Source organism: Mastomys coucha, chromosome X, assembly GCF_008632895.1.
Source record: "Mastomys coucha isolate ucsf_1 chromosome X, UCSF_Mcou_1, whole genome shotgun sequence".
NCBI lineage: Eukaryota > Metazoa > Chordata > Mammalia > Rodentia > Muridae > Mastomys > Mastomys coucha.
The window spans coordinates 79,341,588-79,360,737 of record NC_045030.1 but is presented as its reverse complement, the minus strand read 5'-3'; the positions used below and the strand labels follow the sequence as shown (position 1 = coordinate 79,360,737).

The following is a 19,150-nucleotide window of genomic DNA, read 5'->3' as shown; positions in this document are numbered from 1 at the left end:
AAAAAAAAAAAAAAAAAAAAAAAAAAGGAACAATTATTTACTTGCTTGCTTATTCATTTATTATTCTGTTATAGTGCTCAGGATGAAATCTGGGGCTATATCCACAATAAGCAGATGCCTTACAGCTGAGCTGTACCTCCCTAGCATATTTTGGATGTGTATTTCAAGTGATCAGTTGGCACACACACCACTGCCTGCAGTCTGGTAAATCCTGGCCTGTGACTAGATTTATGCAGGGAAATCTGCATGAACTTTCTACAAAATTTCAAAGTCAGCCAGCAAGTCAGTCTGCAGACAGACATAATTCATATTCACGAACTAATGAAGCAGTGAATTCACATGTGGGATACAAATAAAGGTATTCTCCTGGGTCCCATTCTAGTAAAAGTGGCAGTTTACTTGTAGCTCAAGATATTGACAAGAAAGATTGATTTTTGAAGGTGTTGTCTCCTCACAGTAACACTTGGAGAAGTTTATTTTAGCTCAGCTAAAATCCAAAACTCTTAGAGGGTCATCTGAGGTGAAAAGTAAGCATGAAAGCCCCAGCTGGCTACTGATGGTCCAGCCTTCCCTCTCTCCTTCGATTTCAGCTGAAGTACCTGCAATTTCTTTATTAAATATAATTTAGAAACAAGTGCAGAGCTTTGCAAAATGCAGGCCTACTTCTCAAATGGATTTTCAGGCATAAGGTAGAGTGACCCCATAGAAGGAGGCTCCTTACCGTCACAGTGAGTGCATGTGTAGACCTCTGAAGCAGTGGGCTACCCAGTATCCAATCACAGAACTTGAGAGGTGTGCACAAAGTCCAGAACCACCCTACAAAGAAACAGAAAGATTTGTAAACAAATGTCATAAAAAATCCATGAAGGCATATCCACATCTCACCCCTCCTGTTCCTTTAGAGATCCTTCTCATTCTAAGTCAAATTTTACATTTTATTTGTTCATCATTTTTGTCTTCACCTTTTAGATGAAGATACAGGTTCTAGGTGCAAAGAAGAAAACTGGAATAGGGATTAAAATAGTTGGTCAGGCATTATTATGCACGTAGCAATTCTGATATGACAAAAATCAATACTTGCATAGATTTTACTGCTATTACTTTTTACAGTAGATCTACCGTACCATGCTTGTTAATCAGCACACCTGCTCATATATCGTGCTTGCAAGTTATATCTTATCTTTGACTCCTTTAAAAGCAAAGACACCATCAACTAATACGTCTTTATTCTTTTGTTTCCCTTGGTGCTAGGGGAAAAACCTTTAGCATTTCAGGAGCCAGGCAAGAATTCTACCCCAGATCCATCCTAATCTTTTGAGCAGTGCTTTCATGAATTGCCATTTCAAAGGGTTCTGCCTGGAATTTTTTTAAACCTACTCGCTTACTTATTTAGTATATATCTGTGTGTGCACTTGCAGCACATACAAGACAACTTTCCAAAGTCAGTTCTCTCCTTCTACCATGTGTATTCCTGGGAGTAAAATGAGGTCAGCCAACAAGCTTGCTGGTGGGTACCTTTAGCCTCTGAACTATCTTCCAGGACCCTGAAGTGATTTTACAGAAAAAAATAACAGACCAATTTTTTTTCAGTAACTAGGAACACAAATCATCAAACCAGCACTTGTCTAATATGATGTACTTCAAACCTTGCAAAATTTCCTTAGTTGTGAATGAATCCAGCTTCCTAGAGTTTATCTATCCAAAACCATCAGAAAATACAAGAGCCAAGGAAACTGAACTCCTGCTTCTCAAGTTCTTAATCATCTTGAGTAATAGCTAAAAGGTGCAGGTTTACTGTAACTCAAAGCCACCAGTGAAACTGTGAGTAAAGTCGCTGCTTACTACCATCATAAACTGTTTTCAGGAAATGCAAGCAAATCATTCCTATAGTCATGTTTATGGTTCTGCTGTTTAACAGAAGGAAATGAAAGAGATTTGACAGGCAAGTTCACAGTCCTCCAAGTTTCATTCCCATATTAAAAAAGAAAGAACTCATAAGAATTTTAGAAATAAATATACGACCCACACAAAATTCACCTACAAAATCTCTGAATGGAAATTAAAACCCACCAACCAGAAAGAATCAGGCACAAAGGAATATGCTTATAAAATAAAACCAATTTTTGTTATGAAAAAAAAATCCACTGGGAATGAGAGGCCAGGGAGATGGCTCAGCAATTAAGAGTACTGTGCTGCCCAGCACCCACATGGCTGCTCCAATTATCTGTACCTCTCTTTCCTGAGAATACTGGCTTCCTCAGGTACTCCATGCATGTGATACCCATAGATACATGCAGGTAAGCACTCATATACAACAAATAAAAAGGAAATAAGTATTTTTAAGAAAAAATATAGTGGAAAAAAGACAAAACTCTTTAAAGGAAGCTGAAGAGGAAGCAAATGATTGCTTAGGGTAAGCTGTAAATTATGGGGTGGGAGAAGGATAAGCCTTATGATGAAATAGCTAAATGCTACAAAGTATCAAAATATAAGCAGCTGTCACCACAATAAGCTCCAAATTGCCTGTAAATTAAAAGATTAAACCCCATCATAATTCAATAAGCAATTAATATACTAACAGTTCCTATTACAAGCTGTTCAGAAAAAAAAAATTTAGAAATGAATTTCTATTTTCCTTGGTCCAAAACAGATGGTAACTCACAAATCAGAGTTTCAAAACTGAAGACTATCTTTTATATATGTTGTGAAACTGTGTAAGCCTAATTGATTTTATCATCTGTGTGTGATATCACACACACACACACACACACACACACACACACACACACACGGGAATTAGGACTTTGGTTAATTCTTCTGTTTATACAACCTGTCAAAAATAAATCAGCTGATTACTGAAAACAATAAATCAAACAAGAAACCAAACATTCCAATAGCTATTTTGGATGGATTTCTCCATGATTAGTAAGTACCTAAAACAGAACCATCATCAATAGTTGGTATTCTTAGGCCTGAGGAGATGGCTCAGTGGGTAAAGTGATAGCTTTCCAAGTATTGGGACCTCAGCTCAGGTCCCCAGAACCCATAGAAAACCTGGGGATGGCAGTGAACATCTGTAACCCCAGTGCTTTTGGGTAAGGACAAGCAGATCACTCAAGCTCACTGGCCAGTCTAGCTCCATCAGTGAGTTCCAGACTAAGGACAAGTTTGCCTTTGTCGTGGCATTTTATCAGAATAATAATACTAAAAATAACTAAGAGACTCAGTGTATTTTTTACTGTTTACCTGTTGCCCTAAATTGGACACAAAATTCCAGGGGCATAAGGTATCTCCCAGCCTTCCCCTCCTCCTCACAACTGTATCCTGTATTTCCCTCTCTCACATTATCCAAAGCATGCACGTTTATGTTTCCAGCTAATAGAAGAATGTCAACCCATGTTAATTTTTGCGCTCTAGGCTGGACCCAGAATGTCTGGACACAGAACATGTACTGTAAATGCAATCTGAAGGAGGGGAAGTGCTTGGAGGGGAGATAGACTGTATATGTTCACAGAGCACTGCAGTAGCTGATAACACATATTAACACAGTAATTACACAATCTGCCACATTTGTTTTCTTCCTGTTTGTCTTTATTGCAAAATAACAGAAGGAGTAAAATATTTTCACAAGGACACTAGAGTTCAGAAAGATTCATTTGGAATTCTTCCTGTGTGGGTTGGAATCCAGGGACTTGCACATGCTAAGCATCCCCGCCCAGTTCTATTTTTCTTTTGGGACAGTATAATGATGCAGACTAGCCCTGAAAATGATATCCTTCTGCTTCAGGCTTCTCTATGCTGGGACTACAGGATTTTCAGTAGGTATTCCTTCTACACCCCTGATGTGACATCTCAATACACTAATGTCCTATTTGAGTGCTCATGAGCCAGCATTCACCTACTTACTATTCTACCCTCTAACTCTTATTACTGTTGAGAAGTCACACAGATGTAATCAAATGTCCAAACTCAAGAACCCCCTCTGTTAAGGTCCATTCTAAAGTCAAACAGGTAGGTTTCTCCATTCCCGCTTTGCTCTAAACCTTGTTCATCACTTTACAGTGCTTCAGAACAAATCTGCATATTTGAAAAATACTGTAAGAATTTTTAGTTTTAGTTAGTTAGTTGTTTGAATTGGGGATACCATATATAGTCCAGGCTGGCCTTTCACAATCTTCCTGTTTCAACCTCCAGGCTGCTGGTTACAGGCAAATACTAGAACTATGGGGGACTTTAGAGATGCACCAAGACCAGAGGCCAACTCTGGAAGCACAAGTGACTGTGCTAGGACTAGACAAGAGTGCACGGATTGTGGACAAGTGCTGGGATCACTAATGCGTGCTACAAAGAGTCCTTGGGATGATAACAAGTGAGCTCTGGGAGCAACAGGGACCATAGGCTACTGCTGGGATTTCAGGTGAAGGTATTGTATGCACAGCAAGCACTGGAATTAAAGGCATGCACCTTAACACCTAGACCACCAGCAGCCCAGGCATAAACTTTTCAGCACTTGCACATGTGTGCATGTATGCATGTACATGTGTATAAGCCAGAGGCTGACATTGGGTAACTTCCTTGATTGCTCTGCACATTACTGAGATAGCCCCTCATTGAACTGAGAGTTCACCTGTTGAGCTAGTCTAACTAGACAACTTGCTCTGGGGATCCCCCTTGCCTCGTGCACACCAGGCTTATAGGTTTGTTTTTTTTTTTAAAATGTAAGTTCTGGGGCTCAAAGCCTGGCCCTTATCCTTGTATGTAGTAAGTGGATCATCCAGTGAGCCATATGATTATGCACAACTTTTAAATTGCATAAGAAATAAATATAGATGAGCAATAAATGATAACTAAAAGTGTGTTCTTCTCAAAGGCAGTCATTTTGGGGGAATCACATTCTCAGCCTATGTGAAGGGCATTAGCAATTTAAAGAGTTCTCCTTAAACATGACACCAAATTTCAAAGTATTTTCCTCACAAGAGGAAATCCTGTCTTCAAGACTCATTATCACAAATAAATTTACTATTTATTAAGTACTCATGTATTCAATACAATAAGAACAACCCAATTCAAGCTCCCTATCACTAATTATAACCCAGTATCTTCAAGATTGTTCTTTGGTTTTAGTTGAAGTAAAATAAAATCACTTAACATAGAATTAATCACTTTGAAAATATGATATTTAGTACCTTAAGTATCTTAAGGAACCACCACCCACAAAACACTTTCATCATAATAAAGGAAAACTTTCCATCTATTCACAATCATTCCAACCCTCCTCTTGGGAATATTAGAGCTGCTACTTGGATATCCATGCCTGTGAATTTGCCTACTCAACACATTTCATAAATACACATCACACAGTGACCATCTGTGTCTGGCTTCTCTCAGTGACCACATTTCCAAATTGCTTCCTTCAGCAGCAAGGATCTAACCCCATTCTTTTTTATGGCCATGCACCATGTTGATAGTGTTGAGTGATTTCCCTTCCAGGGACAATCAGGCAATGTCAGGTGAGACCAGGTAGAGGTGAGACTCTTCTTTTTTGAAACAGGAAGAAAAGCACACATGCACATGCACACACACAGAGTCCATGTTTTCTCCAAAGAAATATAAAACCAAAGTGTATTTCTCAATAGGCTCTGCAAGCTTGAAATTTTATGACAATATTTGACTAAAACCAAAGTATGCCAAGATACTAATGACTTAAAAAATAAGTATAATAATAGTGCCAAGAAGTAGGGCAGTTCTTCATGAACCTTTATTCACTGGGAATTAAAATCAGGCCACCATCTCAATTTTCTTTTTACTCATAAAACTATGACAATGGTCACAGGAAGGTGAAAACCGACAATTTATGAATTGTCTCCTCAGATCACCTTACTATTATGTTTTGTTTTATTTTGTTATATTATGTTGGAATACCCTTCCTTCAGACCATAACTTCTTAAGCTGCAGGTGTCATGTAGCCAAATTGAGGGCTTACCAAAAACAATTGGCAATAGTTCAAGGTTTCTGAATGCACAACCAAGAATCAATTCAAAGTCAAACTTGTAAAGAATACAAGGGTTCCCATGCTGCCTGTATGTAACCTCTGTGCAGCCTTGCTTCTAGAAATATAACACACGAACTGCTCATGTCGTCACCACATGCTCAGGTTTTAAACTGTTATATGTTATGAACTGCAATGCTTTTTCCAGGTACACAGACTTCCACTCTTATAGAAACAGCATGGCTTAATTATGAAAAGCAAAGACTTTGTATCCTACTTCATTCCTCAGCATGCCAGTATCAAGTTTGATGTCTGATCTTAAAACCTGATGTTCAAGTTTCTCCTCTTGCCCCCATTTTCATTATGTATTGTACATGTGTGCATATGCATGTTTGACTGTGTGTGTGGAGCCCTGAGGTAGATGCCAGGAATCATCCATTTCTCCACCACTTTAGTGACTGAGGACAGTCTCAATGAGATCATTGATTGTCTTGCTAACCAGTTTGCTCTGGAAAATCCCAGATCTCTATTTTTCCAGTATGGAATTATTACAGGAAGGATCCAAACTCAAATCCTCACACTTGCCAGGCAAGTGCTCTGAACACTGAGCCATTTCCCAAGATCTCACATCAGTTTCATTAAAATAATAATAATGACAATAATAATAATGGGACTTTAGCTTTCGACAGAATTTCCAAAATTTTCTGAAATGCCCTTAAATGTTTTGTGCTATGTATTTATACAAAGTGACATTCTTGGCACTGAAGATTATAAATTCAAAATATTGATAAACTTTGAAAAGCACTGAAGATGCTCTATACCCTACTATATTATAATTTAATTCTTTATGTAACAACACACACATCCATCTCATTAGTATGCAAATTTGCTTTCACATTAATGATAAAATTGTACCAAAGAACTGGTTTGGAATCATTTTTATGACTTATCATCAATAAATGTTTCATACATCCTGTATATGCAGAATTGTGTAAAAATTTACTTGAGCAAAAAGGTTTCACAAGCAGAAAAACAAAAGAAGCCATGATTTTAGCAGGGTGTTTTTGTCATAGTTGTATATAATGCCTTGTATTTATATGCATTCCTGAAGACACAGGGATCTCTTCCTTTTTAAAATTAGACTTATGGCACTGCCTTTTTAACAACAACTGTAATTTCATATACAAATTTTGAGGGTGTAAATTTAATGTCCTTTAAAAACCGAGTCTATACAGCAAAAAACACAATAGCTATAAATTTTAACCAAGGAACACTGTAAAAAAAATTAATTTAAAAACAGTATAGGTAAAATGATTAAAAAAAAAAAGCTGTTCTATATCTACAAGCTGAATTGATGCCAAACATCACTGAGGGGCAGGGAAACATTTCATTGCTGTTATCTGCAGATAGCATTCATATCTTGTGACATCAGTTTTCCCTTAACATGTAAAAGACTCTACAGAATGTGACACAGTTTGAGCAACGTTTGACATATATTTAGGATAAATAGGAGAAATGGGAACCAAAGGGGATGCTTAAAGTTGAGCACTAGCTATTTTTCCACAGGACCTGGGTTTGATTCATACCACCCTTATGGTGGCTAGCAATCATGTGTAATTCCAGTTCCTTGCATGCCTGTGGTGCTCAAAATATATGCAAAGGAAAGACAAAGTAAAAATAAGGAGTTTTGAACAACTTTAAAGCTTACTGGAGTCTGCATAGTAAGTTAGCAGTACTCAGCCAACTGCTAGTACCACTTTTCACAAGTGTTTCATGTTCTACATATTTCCTACAAAGGAGCAAGTGCTTTCTTAGTAACCCAAGTTTGCATGGTGCAGAAAGTCAGTGCCATGTTACAAGCATATGAAAACATAAATGCAAAATTTTGCACCATTGTCTTCCCAATTTGGGTTATTATTCATAAAAAAGAAGAAAATAGTTAACTACAGGAGTGAATAGTCATTGATTGTAACACATATACAAATGAAATATGTGGCAATAATTCAGGACTAGAAATACTGTGAAGTTCTAACATGATATTAGCAATAGATCACCAGATATAGAGAATGACAAAGCTGATGGCTATAAACATTAGAAGCACACAGCAAAGAATGAGAAAATGAAATACAGCTAACCAAAGGGCAAAACTGTAAAAATACCTAATTCATAAAAGTATAGAGGAAAGGAAGTGGGGAAGGGGAAAGAAATGCAGAAACTGTTGTAGAAAAACAAAACAAACGGCCAGTAATAAATGCTGTATTGAAATAATACAATTGGGTGATAACAAGCCAGTTCCCATTTGTTATGAAAATACATAAAATACTGTGTGTGCATGTATATTCTACTAGTACATGTATATGTCATGCTTACTATGATGATATCACTGAGAATCTTTATATATTAATCACCCTTATTCACATATGTTATTATATTAACAAATTCACATACATTCATATTAACATATGTAATAGCCAGTGTTAATTCTCAGCTTGACAGGTTCTGGGGTCACCTGGAAGACAAGCCTCCAGGCCTACCTATGAGGGATTATTTGCTTCTGGGCATGCCTGTAATAAGTTATATTAATAGACTAGGTTAACTGAAGTAGGGAAGATCTATTATGAAAGTTGAGTGGCATCAATTCTTGGGCTGTGTCTTGGACTGTATAAAAAATGACAATGCCAACTGACCTTTCAGCTTCCTGATTGTAAATGCAAAGTAATCAATGGACCCAAGTTTCTGTGGCTTTGATTTCCTTACCATGATGGACTGTAGCTTTGACCTATGAGCTAGAAAATACACTTAACCCTTCAAGTTGCTTTTCAAAATACTGATTATATATGTATGAATGTTTTCCCCTTTCATATATGTCTGTGCAATGTATGCATACATGGTGTCCTGAGAGGTCAGAAGAGGGCATCATATTAGAGTTACAGACAGTAATGAGTCATCATGTGGATGCTGTGACCTGAACCTGGGTCCCTTGGAAGAGAAGCAGGGCTCTTAACTGCAAAGCCATCTCTATGGAACCTCCCTCAAGTTTACTTTTGTCATAGTATTTTACCACAGCAACAACATTTGTAATCTCAGCACTCTTGCTGTGAGACAAGAGGACCTCTGGAACCTTATAGAACAGCTGGCTTAGAGAATGAAGCAATAAACTAGAGATCCCATCACAAATATGATGGAGATGAAAACCCACACTGTGGTTTCCTCTGACCACCATATATGCATCCTGGCATGCACATACCTGCTCTTTCACATGTATACCTATAATAAAAACAAAGAACATAAAAGAGGAAATATAAACTGAGTATGGAGCTACATACCTGTAATCCCAAAACCAAGGAGAGTGAGGCAGGAGGATCAAGAGCTTGGGACCAGTCTTGGCTACATGACACGATTGTCTCTTGTTTTTTTAAAAAAAAGTGCCTGTCTTGGTGGTTCACACCTATAATCCAAGCATTTGGGAGGCCCAAGTAGATGGACCTTTATGAGTTCAAAGCCATCCTGATCTACATAGCAGGATATGAGACCTCCTTCAAGTTGATTTTTGTCAAGAGTATTTTACCACAGCAACAACCTAGACATCCAGGATAGCAAGGACTACATTGTAAGACTTTGTCACAAACCACACCCAACCCCCTCAAATGAAGAAACGAAACATGGATTGATTCACAGATGCTACACAGTTCTGCCTCTATCTAGTATGGTTGGTACGTGAATGTCACATCATACAAGGACAGCACTGTATTGCAAGAAGACTGAACAATAACTTGCCAACCACATTGGACATTTGAGAGGTTCATCTCCCTCATTTTCAAGGAGGGTAATTGAGGCATCCACAGACTTTACTGATAAGGATAGAGAGGGCTGGGTAAGAGAACACATATACAATTGCCAATGTTTTCTACCATGTACCTCTATTGTGAGTCTCATTTGGAGTCTCATTTTTTCTTAATCAAAGAAAATAATGATATTCTGTATCTTGCAAGTTATGCTCCTCTGTCAGGCTTTTTAATACTTACTGGATCACATTATGGACATCTAGCAACAAAGAAGCACACAAAAACCCCACAAGATAGTCAATATAAATAAAAACACATCTTATTAGGCTACTGCCCTGAGCAATTTTTTGTCACAGCCAGTCAACTAGAGAAGGAAGGTTTTGGGCTGGAGAGATGGCTCAGTGGTAAAGAGCACTGACTGCTCTTCTGAAGGTCCTGAGTTCAAATTCCAGCAAGCACATGGTGGCTCACAACCATCCATAATGAGATCTGACGCCCTCTTCTGGTGTGTCTGAAGACAGCTACAGTGTATTTACATATAATAAATAAATCTTTTAAAAAAAAAGAAGAAGGAAGGTTTATCTGGGCTCACAATTGCTGCCTTTGTACCTGTTGTGAGGCAGCTTTCAATGGAAGAAGTTCATCTTGTGAAATAAAGGAACAGAAGAAGCAGGGGTCCCAATATCCCCTCCAAGTGCATGCCCTCAGTGACTCAACTTCTTCTCACTAGGCCCCACTTACAGGTTCCATGATGCCTTCAATAGCATCATGGGATGGGAAACAAACATTTAATACAAAGTGTAGAGGAGATATTTCAACCTCAAACTACGGCAGCTACTATATTTACGATCCTCTGCCATGGTTTGTCTTAAGTGTCAACTGGATTGCACTGAGGGCTACCTGGGAGATTAATGAAGCACATCTCTGGTTTTGTCTATGAGGGTGTTTCCATACAAGTGATGGATTGGTCCCTTCATGACTTCATGACATGGTGACATTATTAGGAAGTGGTAGAAGGTGAAAGTTGGGGCATAGTTGGAGTAAAAGGTAACAGACTGTATCTTACCCTAACCCTGTCCTGTTGTGACAGAAACTATTTTTTCTATGCCACATGCTGCCCTGACCACAAGGTTCTGCCCAAGCACACAGGGCCATGATATGGGGATGGAAGTCATAACCAAAATAAATCTTCCCTTTTGTAAATTGATCCTGTCAGATATTTTGTCACAGTCTACTTTCTGAAACAAATTTAACCTACATATGCAACACAGTGGGGGAAGCTGCAGGAAGACAGATTAGGGCCAGTACACTGCTATATACAAAACCAAAGAGCAAGTATCACAGATATTATGACTATAGTATCAAGGCAAGTATTGTACTCTTAAGTAGGAGCAGAGAAGCAGTCAATAAGAACCAAATGAACAAGTGAGACAGGTTCCAAGACATCTTTACCTTTAAAATTAGCTGTGGTTGAGTGGCCCAATAGGCAATAGTTTCTTGACCTCTACCTTGAAGCATATTACCATGGCCTGATTTATCAGTGCACTGCAAACACATGGAAAAGTTCAAATAGATAATCTACAGCTGTCACCAGAGTGAACACAGGCATCACACACTGTTTGGAAAGGTCATCACTCCAAGTGATGTAGAGTACACATCACTCCAAGGTAACGCAGGAACATATCAGTGGAGAGGGGAGGAACACAAGCTGGACCATGACCTGGATTTTGGTCCCTGGGATCTTTAACTTCAGAATGCCAAACTTTGAATTTTGATGAGGTTTTGAGGATGTGGACACAAACAGCCTTGCAAAAAACTTCCAGATATTCTGAAGATGCATATTTTTTAGTTCCTAACAATAAACACTCGGATATTTTGCAAGAACTAATCCCTCAGTTCCCTTTCTTACTGTCTGGAATGGACTTAGTATGTAGAAAACAGTAGACTAGCAAAAAAGCAGAATTCCTCCTCATACCCCACAAAGACATGCAGTGACATGGTTCCTAGTCCTCCTTTGCATATTGCCTTTGTTGTGAATGAAGAACAGGGATACCAGTGTATTCTCAGAGGTGGCAGATACAAAGGAGATGGTTTACAGTGTGAGACCACTGGGACAACAAACACTTAACACAAGCAAGAAAGCTGTGACTTAAATAAAAGCCATGTTCACCATGATGAAGCAGCTGACATAAATCTCATGAGGTACCACGTATTACAAATGCTGTATTATGAATGCTGTATATTAACGCTATAGGTCATGTGAGACAATGACTCTGAGGTAGATAGGTTAAAGGTAATTGCCACACAAGCCTGACAAGTTGAGTTCAATTTGCAGGAGCTACTTTGGAAAAAGAGTACTAACTCCTGTAAGGTTCTTTCTGACCTCTATTTCCATACTGTGGCACATTTGCACCCACCCAGACTCACCCATCAGGCACTTGTGTTTACTGCCTCTCCCACTTCTCTTCTCTAACAATAATAAATACAAATGTTAATTAAAAGGAAGACAAACTCTACAAGAGTAGAAGGGCCAAGCATAACATCTTTCAAATGTTAAGTTTTGCTCTCATCTAAAAGACTCAAGGAAACTCAAAACAGGGATTAAAAAATATTTTTAGGCCGGGCGGTGGTGGCGCACGCCTTTAATCCCAGCACTTGGGAGGCAGAGGCAGGCGGAATTCTGAGTTCGAGGCCAGCCTGGTCTATAGAGTGAGTTCCAGGACAGCCAGGGCTACACAGAGAAACCCTGTCTCAAAAACCAAATATATATATATATGCCTGTCCATTGAAGGTCTTTCTAGGTAAGGGAGCAGAGCTTCCATGTCTTATCATCACTGCTGGTCCTTTAAAGATTTCTAGTCTGAATATGGAGTACTGAAGCTAGCACAAATACAATGAAGTTCATTTGAATGGATCAATAACATGCCAAGTATCATGTGCTATAAAGATACTCGGAAATAGAGACACATCTCACATTAAGACTTTGAGAACTGAAAATCTGACCCCCAGAATCATACCCAGAGGACTCTGAATGTAGAGGGGACCCTGAATGTAGGTCACCGACATGGCATTCCAGCAACATTTCATTATACCACATGGCCTGTGTCAAAATGCTTAAAATAACCATCAAAGATAATGAGGGCCAAGGAGGTGGTTCAGCAGGTGAAAACACTAGTCCTGCAAAGCCTGGCCTCCCAAGTTCCACTCCCAGAACCAACACAAGATGCAGATGTGTGGATTTATACCTGCAATCCCAGTGCGGCTCCTGCCAAGAAGTAAAGAGAAAACAGGACAATTAGCTGTTAGCTCAAGGGTCAAAGGGCCCAGAATAGCAAGCATGGCAAAACAGGAAGAGACATGCTGTTTCAAACAAGGTGGAGGCCAGATTACTCAAAGATTGTCCTCTCACCTACCAACACACCACGGCACAAGTATGTCAGTGTGCGCGCACGCGCACGCGCACACACACACAGGGATATTCTGACTTTACATTCTCTTGGTGCTTTACGATCAAAGCTAGTAACTACATTATCTCTTGTTCATCTCAATCACATCCTATTTATGCACAGCATAAGTTGTTTTCCCCCCTGTCTCTGCATTCCAGTGTGGACTTTTTTTCTTAGAAACCACACTCCATATCCCTAGGAGGACACGGTCTCCCTAGCCATGTAAAATAGCAAACCTTTTCAAGAGATTTATTTCCAATGTAAAGCTGTCGTTAGATGAGCAGAATTCCTTATGTAGCATGGGTGTCTTGAAGGAAATTATCTAAGCTAGCTGTACTAATGAATGGTGACAGTGCTCTAAACTTCTACTACATGAAGTTATATACTCCAATACAGGTAAAGTTACACATGTAGGCTGTTACCAGACAACAGACACAATATAGACACAATAAGGATAACTGCACATATATCACCAGAATATTGGGTGATTTTCTTTCATGCAAATATGTATGGTATATGTTTGTATGCATATTCGCTATGAATGTAGCAGTCAGTAGTGGATGACATCACGAATCTTCCTAGATCTTTCCCCAGGGTCTTTCTATTGAACCCAGAACCCTCCTCCCACCAATTCAGCTATCTTGCTCCTATCCATGCTTTTCAAGCAATACAGGGAGGTTAAAATTACAGGAGGCTGCAACACACACACACACACACACACAACCTTTTAAAGTGTACTTAAACTGGCCACATAAGGTGATGAATTTGTCCTTTGTGTAACATAATTATAATGACTTTTTAGAAGTAGCAAATGGGTTTTAGCAAGGCAAAAAGAACCAAATGGGGGGGGGGGAAGGGCTAGCAGACTTTTCTTTCTGGAAGAGAACATTAAAATCTTTACTAACTCTCAAGTTAAATTTGTACTCGTCTTGCCAATCTGACTACATGAATGGCACTCTGAACAGTTCCTCCAGGCTGTTTTCCCAGATGATTTTATCTTCCTACCTTTCCCTTTTTTACTCCTTTCCTCTTTCCCAAACAGACTCTTTCATACAAGTATCATTTCCAAATGAGGTTTCAAAAGAGAGAAAGCACACGTGCCCCATTTCCTATAAAAATTAAATTCCAAATGTGCTGGCTAATTTTGCAACTTCATTTCCCTTTGAGCTAGTCAAAACTTGTCTCCGGTTCTAAGATGATGATTTAAATAAAACAATATGCTTAATAAATGTAAGCTACATAGATACAGGTGTGATGGTTGGGGTTGATGCTCCTGACAACAAATACAACATAAAGTGTGGTCCTAACGTGGGGAAGGCACTGGCCATAAAGATCTAAACTTGGATCCACAGGACCCACACAAAGCCAGCTGCAGCATGTCTATAATCCCAGCAAACTATCAGACATTTGGGAAGAACAGACAGAAGATCACAAGCCAACTAGCCTGAAATATGTAGCAGTCAACAACCAGACTATCTCAAGAAATGTGGAAGGCAATGACTACCCAAGGAAGTTTCCTGACCTGAGATGCATGCCATGGCAGGTGCATACCTGCACACAAATAAACACATATTGTAGACACTTGCAAACACATCAAAACTGTAAAAGTATTAAAAATAAAATGCCATTTTGAGGACATCATTCACAGAGGGAATATGTGAAATATCCTAATATAAAAACCACCATAGGAATACCCACAATGGCATTTATATCATTTTATAGGGTTAATTGAAAACAAACAAACAAAAAAGACAGTGTCTCTTAGTTGGATACAAATCTTGTTCCCAAACAGAGCATGAACAAAGGATCAGAATTTAAGACTTTTCTCACATTGGGCACCTTCACTTTTGAGACATACCTTCAATTCAGTGGGAATTAACTGTTTAACAGAAATATGAGAAAGCTAAGTTGTTGAATCCCAAACCAAAAGGTGATAGATACATCTGAAATGAGCACAACAAACAAACAAAAAACAAAGCATCTATCCTCCTGAGGTCTTCAACAACTACAATTGATTCTTGCAGACAAATGTAGCAGTCAACAGACAAGTATTGGGTGTCTAACTTGGCTCAGACAGTTAACCCTCTCTGCACCACACATCTTTTATTTCTATTCTAAGACAAGGTCTTGCTATGCAGTTCTGGCTGGCCTCAAAACTGGTTATGCAGTCTGAAATAGCCTGGAACTATGGGGTTTGCCTGCCTTAGCCTCCTGAGTGCTGGGATTACAGGACCTGCTGCAACTACATCTGGCTCAAATTTATTCTTGGCAGGTAGAGCAAAACCAGCCTGAGGTTATTTTGCCTGTGTTATCACCCCTTTATTCTGCTATTGGATCAAATAATCATATTCAATATAAAAAAATCAATTGCAGAGCCTAGTTCCAGTAAGACTTTAACTATGAACAAAAAATTGAGTTTCAGAGAAATTGTACCCAGGATGGAAATGGAGATCACAACCTGCTACTACCCTAGCCCATCAGCACCTGTTTTACAGAGAGCAGTCTTTTGTTTGGGGTGGAGAGGGTAGGTGTGATGAAGCTAATCATTCAGGATTTACTCTAGTGTTAGGGTTTTTTCTTTCATTTTAGATAGATTGACCCTCTACTGCCCCAGCCCCCAGCTTGACTTCGTCAGAGTATGAACTAGCTTCCTGGATCTGCAGGTCCAAGCTAGGCAAAACCTACAGGATCTGTAATTGCAGAGAGACAACACTAGGGATGTAAACTGGACTTCTGTTGTAGTCCCATAACTTTGAGTAGTTTAATGGATACATCTTAAGAATCTTCCATTTTGTATGGAATTAGAACTTTGCTTCATGCTGTAAAGAACAACTCTCCCTCCCTCCCTTCCTCCCCCCCCCCACACACACACATAAACACATAAAAATTAATTTTTTGTCCAAATGGTCAGCCCTGAAAACATACATATGAGTAATATATAGAGTGAGCAGGTTATATTTAGGATGAGATAACATTTAGACAGAAGTATGGCATAGCCTAATCATTATAGCAACTACAGGAAAAAGCAATTTCTCTTTTTTGTCTTTTTAACTGACAGAAAGATCCTGAAGAATGTTCTTTTCTTCAACCAAGCAAAGATAAATGACATTCTACACATTTCTTAAATTACACAGGTCAAAACTGTAGCACTCCAAGCATACCAAAATAATACTATAAATTATGTTCAGCAAGGGCTGGGAGTACAGATCAGTAGCAGAATAATCACATCCTGTGCTTGAGACCTTAGGTTCTGTCCTTGTTTCACCAACATTTTAACATTTATGCTGTATGCTTCTTTGGTGAACATTGTCACAATAAAACACAAGTATCACATTGTTTTTTTTTTTTTTAAAGTCAGGTTTCTGTCCTGAGAATCATGACATGCCAAGTGCCATGCATGATGTGTATGCTTTACCTAGTAGGATTCAAGTTGTTTGGCTGGTTTGTAATCCCAGCATCCAGAAGGCTGAGGCAAGTGGCTCTTGAGGAGATGTCTGGGCTACATAGTAAGATCTCATCTCAACATCAGAAACAGCCAAAATAGTATTAATGCCCTTTGCATTTTTTCCTATTAATCAAGCTCCAAGACTAACAAATGTGTCTTCATTTTTTACATTCACCAAATCTCAACTTAGATGTAATTTTTTCACTGAAAATACGTGACTGGAAGCTCATGAAATGCACACATGAAAAAGCAAACTTTTCGGTCATAAATTCTTTTCTAATTGGTTCACACACAAATTTTTAAATTACATGTCTACAGCATTTTTCTTCCTGAACCACTTCCAAATCCATTAATAACCACAAACTTGTCCTAGTTTAACACTAACCCCTGCCTAAAAATAGAACAACTTTCCATTTGAAAAGTATTTTCCATTTTGAGTTGGTTTGCCTAGTTTCAAAAAGGAGCCTGAGAGCATCAAGCCAGACCAGATCATCACTGTAAGTGTAGACACATAACAAAAATGACATGCAAAATCCATATACTGTTCACATGGCTAATATATAGGATTAGGAGCATTTACAGAAATTAGATTAATTGGAATATACCAGTAAATTTCACTTTTATCCGTAAGTGTATTTTTACCTGCATGTCTGTGCATCATGTGTGTGCAGTGCCTGCAGAGGCCAGAAGAGAGTGTCACGTTGCCTAGAACTTGAGTTACAATGTGTGGGCTGCCACTTAAGTTCTAGGAATGGAACCCAGGTCCTCTGTAGGGGCAGCCAGTGATCTTAAAAAGCATTCACTCTAGTCCCACTAAGTAATTCTTTTTAAGATTTACTTTTATTTTCTGTATATGATGCTGTGCCTACATGTATATGCCCATGTGATGTGCACAGTGCCTTCTGAGTCCAAAAGAGGGCATCAGATCCCCTGAACTGGAGTTACAGTGTGTGAGTTACCATGGTAGGTGGTAGAAATTAAACTCAGGTCCTCTGCAAAAATAGGACATAATCTCGACTGCAGAGCCATTTCTCCAGTCTCTAGATAAAGTTCAAATTCATGGTACTATATAATAAAAAGAAAGCTTTGGTACTGATTTAACCTAGGGCCAGATATTAGAATATAAATGTACTAGTTTCTTTCTACTTTCTTATTTGTGGCTGATTTCCAATTCCTACTGGATGAAGAAAACAGTGAATAAATGGAGACTTCAAACTCTGAAACATGTAAATGGAGACTTCCAACTCTGAAACACATGTTAATAGTAGCTAGCAGTGATGACAAGGCACTTCAAATCTGTGTGTGTAATCTATGTCTAAGTGTGTATGCATGCCCCAAATGTACATGGAGGCCGAAGGAGTCCTATCATTTTCGCCCTTATTCCATTAAGACAGAGTCTCTCATTAAGGCTGGAGTTAGGCTGACAGCCAGCCTTTCCCTTTTATGTCTGCCACCACAGTTCTGGTGTTACAGGTATTCTTATCTATTGAGCCACCTCTCCAGCCTCCAAAGCTAAATGTTTTCAAAGCTATATAATCCCTGTTTTAGTTCTATGCTCTCAGCATCTTTCTCCCACCTTGACCAGTTTGAAACACACTAATAATCCCACAGAGTTCTGGCAGAAGAAAAGTCATCCCCAAGGAAAAATAAAAAGGCAGTTTTCTCTGGTTATTTTTAATATACTAAATTATTGTAAGTTCCCTTAGACACTAGATCAAGCTGCAGGTAGAAGCTGTGGGTGTCAGAATAAAAAGTTATGAGCAAGTAGTTCCTACACTGAGCTGACAGCCACCTTGCACCTTTGAGTTCTTTGACCCTTATACATTTTAGCTGTTGTGAAGCCTACAGAGATGTCTCAGTGGATAAAGGGCTTGTAGTGCAAACCCAAAAACAGGAGTTCATGTTTCCAGCACTCACATAAATGCTGGGTAGGTGGGTTGGCCTGCCTCTAATTCTGGAGTTTTATGAGCTGAGACAGGGGAATAATCCCCAAGGAAAGGCCAGAAGTTCAACTGAGAGACTGCCTCAATTAATAGTGTAGAGAACAATCGAGGATGACTTCCAATATCAACTGCTGGCCTCCCCAAAGACACTCACACATGCATGTGCACATGTGTGTGGGGGGCATGTACACATGCATACAGGCACACACAGACAAGCACTGAAAGAAAGCAGACTTAATGGTATTTTGGGCTCATAATGCTTTGTCTGGGCTTTTCTTTTTTCTTTTTCCTTAAAGGTCTTTTGCTTAGCTATTATGGTTTCTGATTTTGTTTTTATTGGATTCCTATGTGTTCTATGCATGTGAGAATGTGTGTCTGCATCTATATGTTTCTTGTGTTTTTTCTTTGACTCTTTTTGTTTATTTGGCTTATCCTTTTTTATCTCCTTTATTATTATTACTACTATTAGCCTATTTTCTAATGAGAGAGAAAGAGAGAGAGAAAAAGAGAGAGAAAGAGAGAGAGAGAGAGAGAGAGAGAGA

At 38.9% G+C, this 19,150-nt stretch overlaps 1 protein-coding gene across 1 annotated transcript in view; it reads right to left on the bottom strand.

Annotated features, from left to right (window-relative positions):
* LOC116086553 (F-box-like/WD repeat-containing protein TBL1X) overlaps positions 1-19,150 on the bottom strand; it is a 166,882-nt gene that overhangs the window by 30,607 nt on the left and 117,125 nt on the right. Inside the window, exon 2 of the mRNA XM_031364762.1 lies at positions 722-816. The gene's annotated coding sequence lies outside the window, so the exon portion shown is untranslated. The remainder of the gene's footprint in view (positions 1-721; positions 817-19,150) is intronic.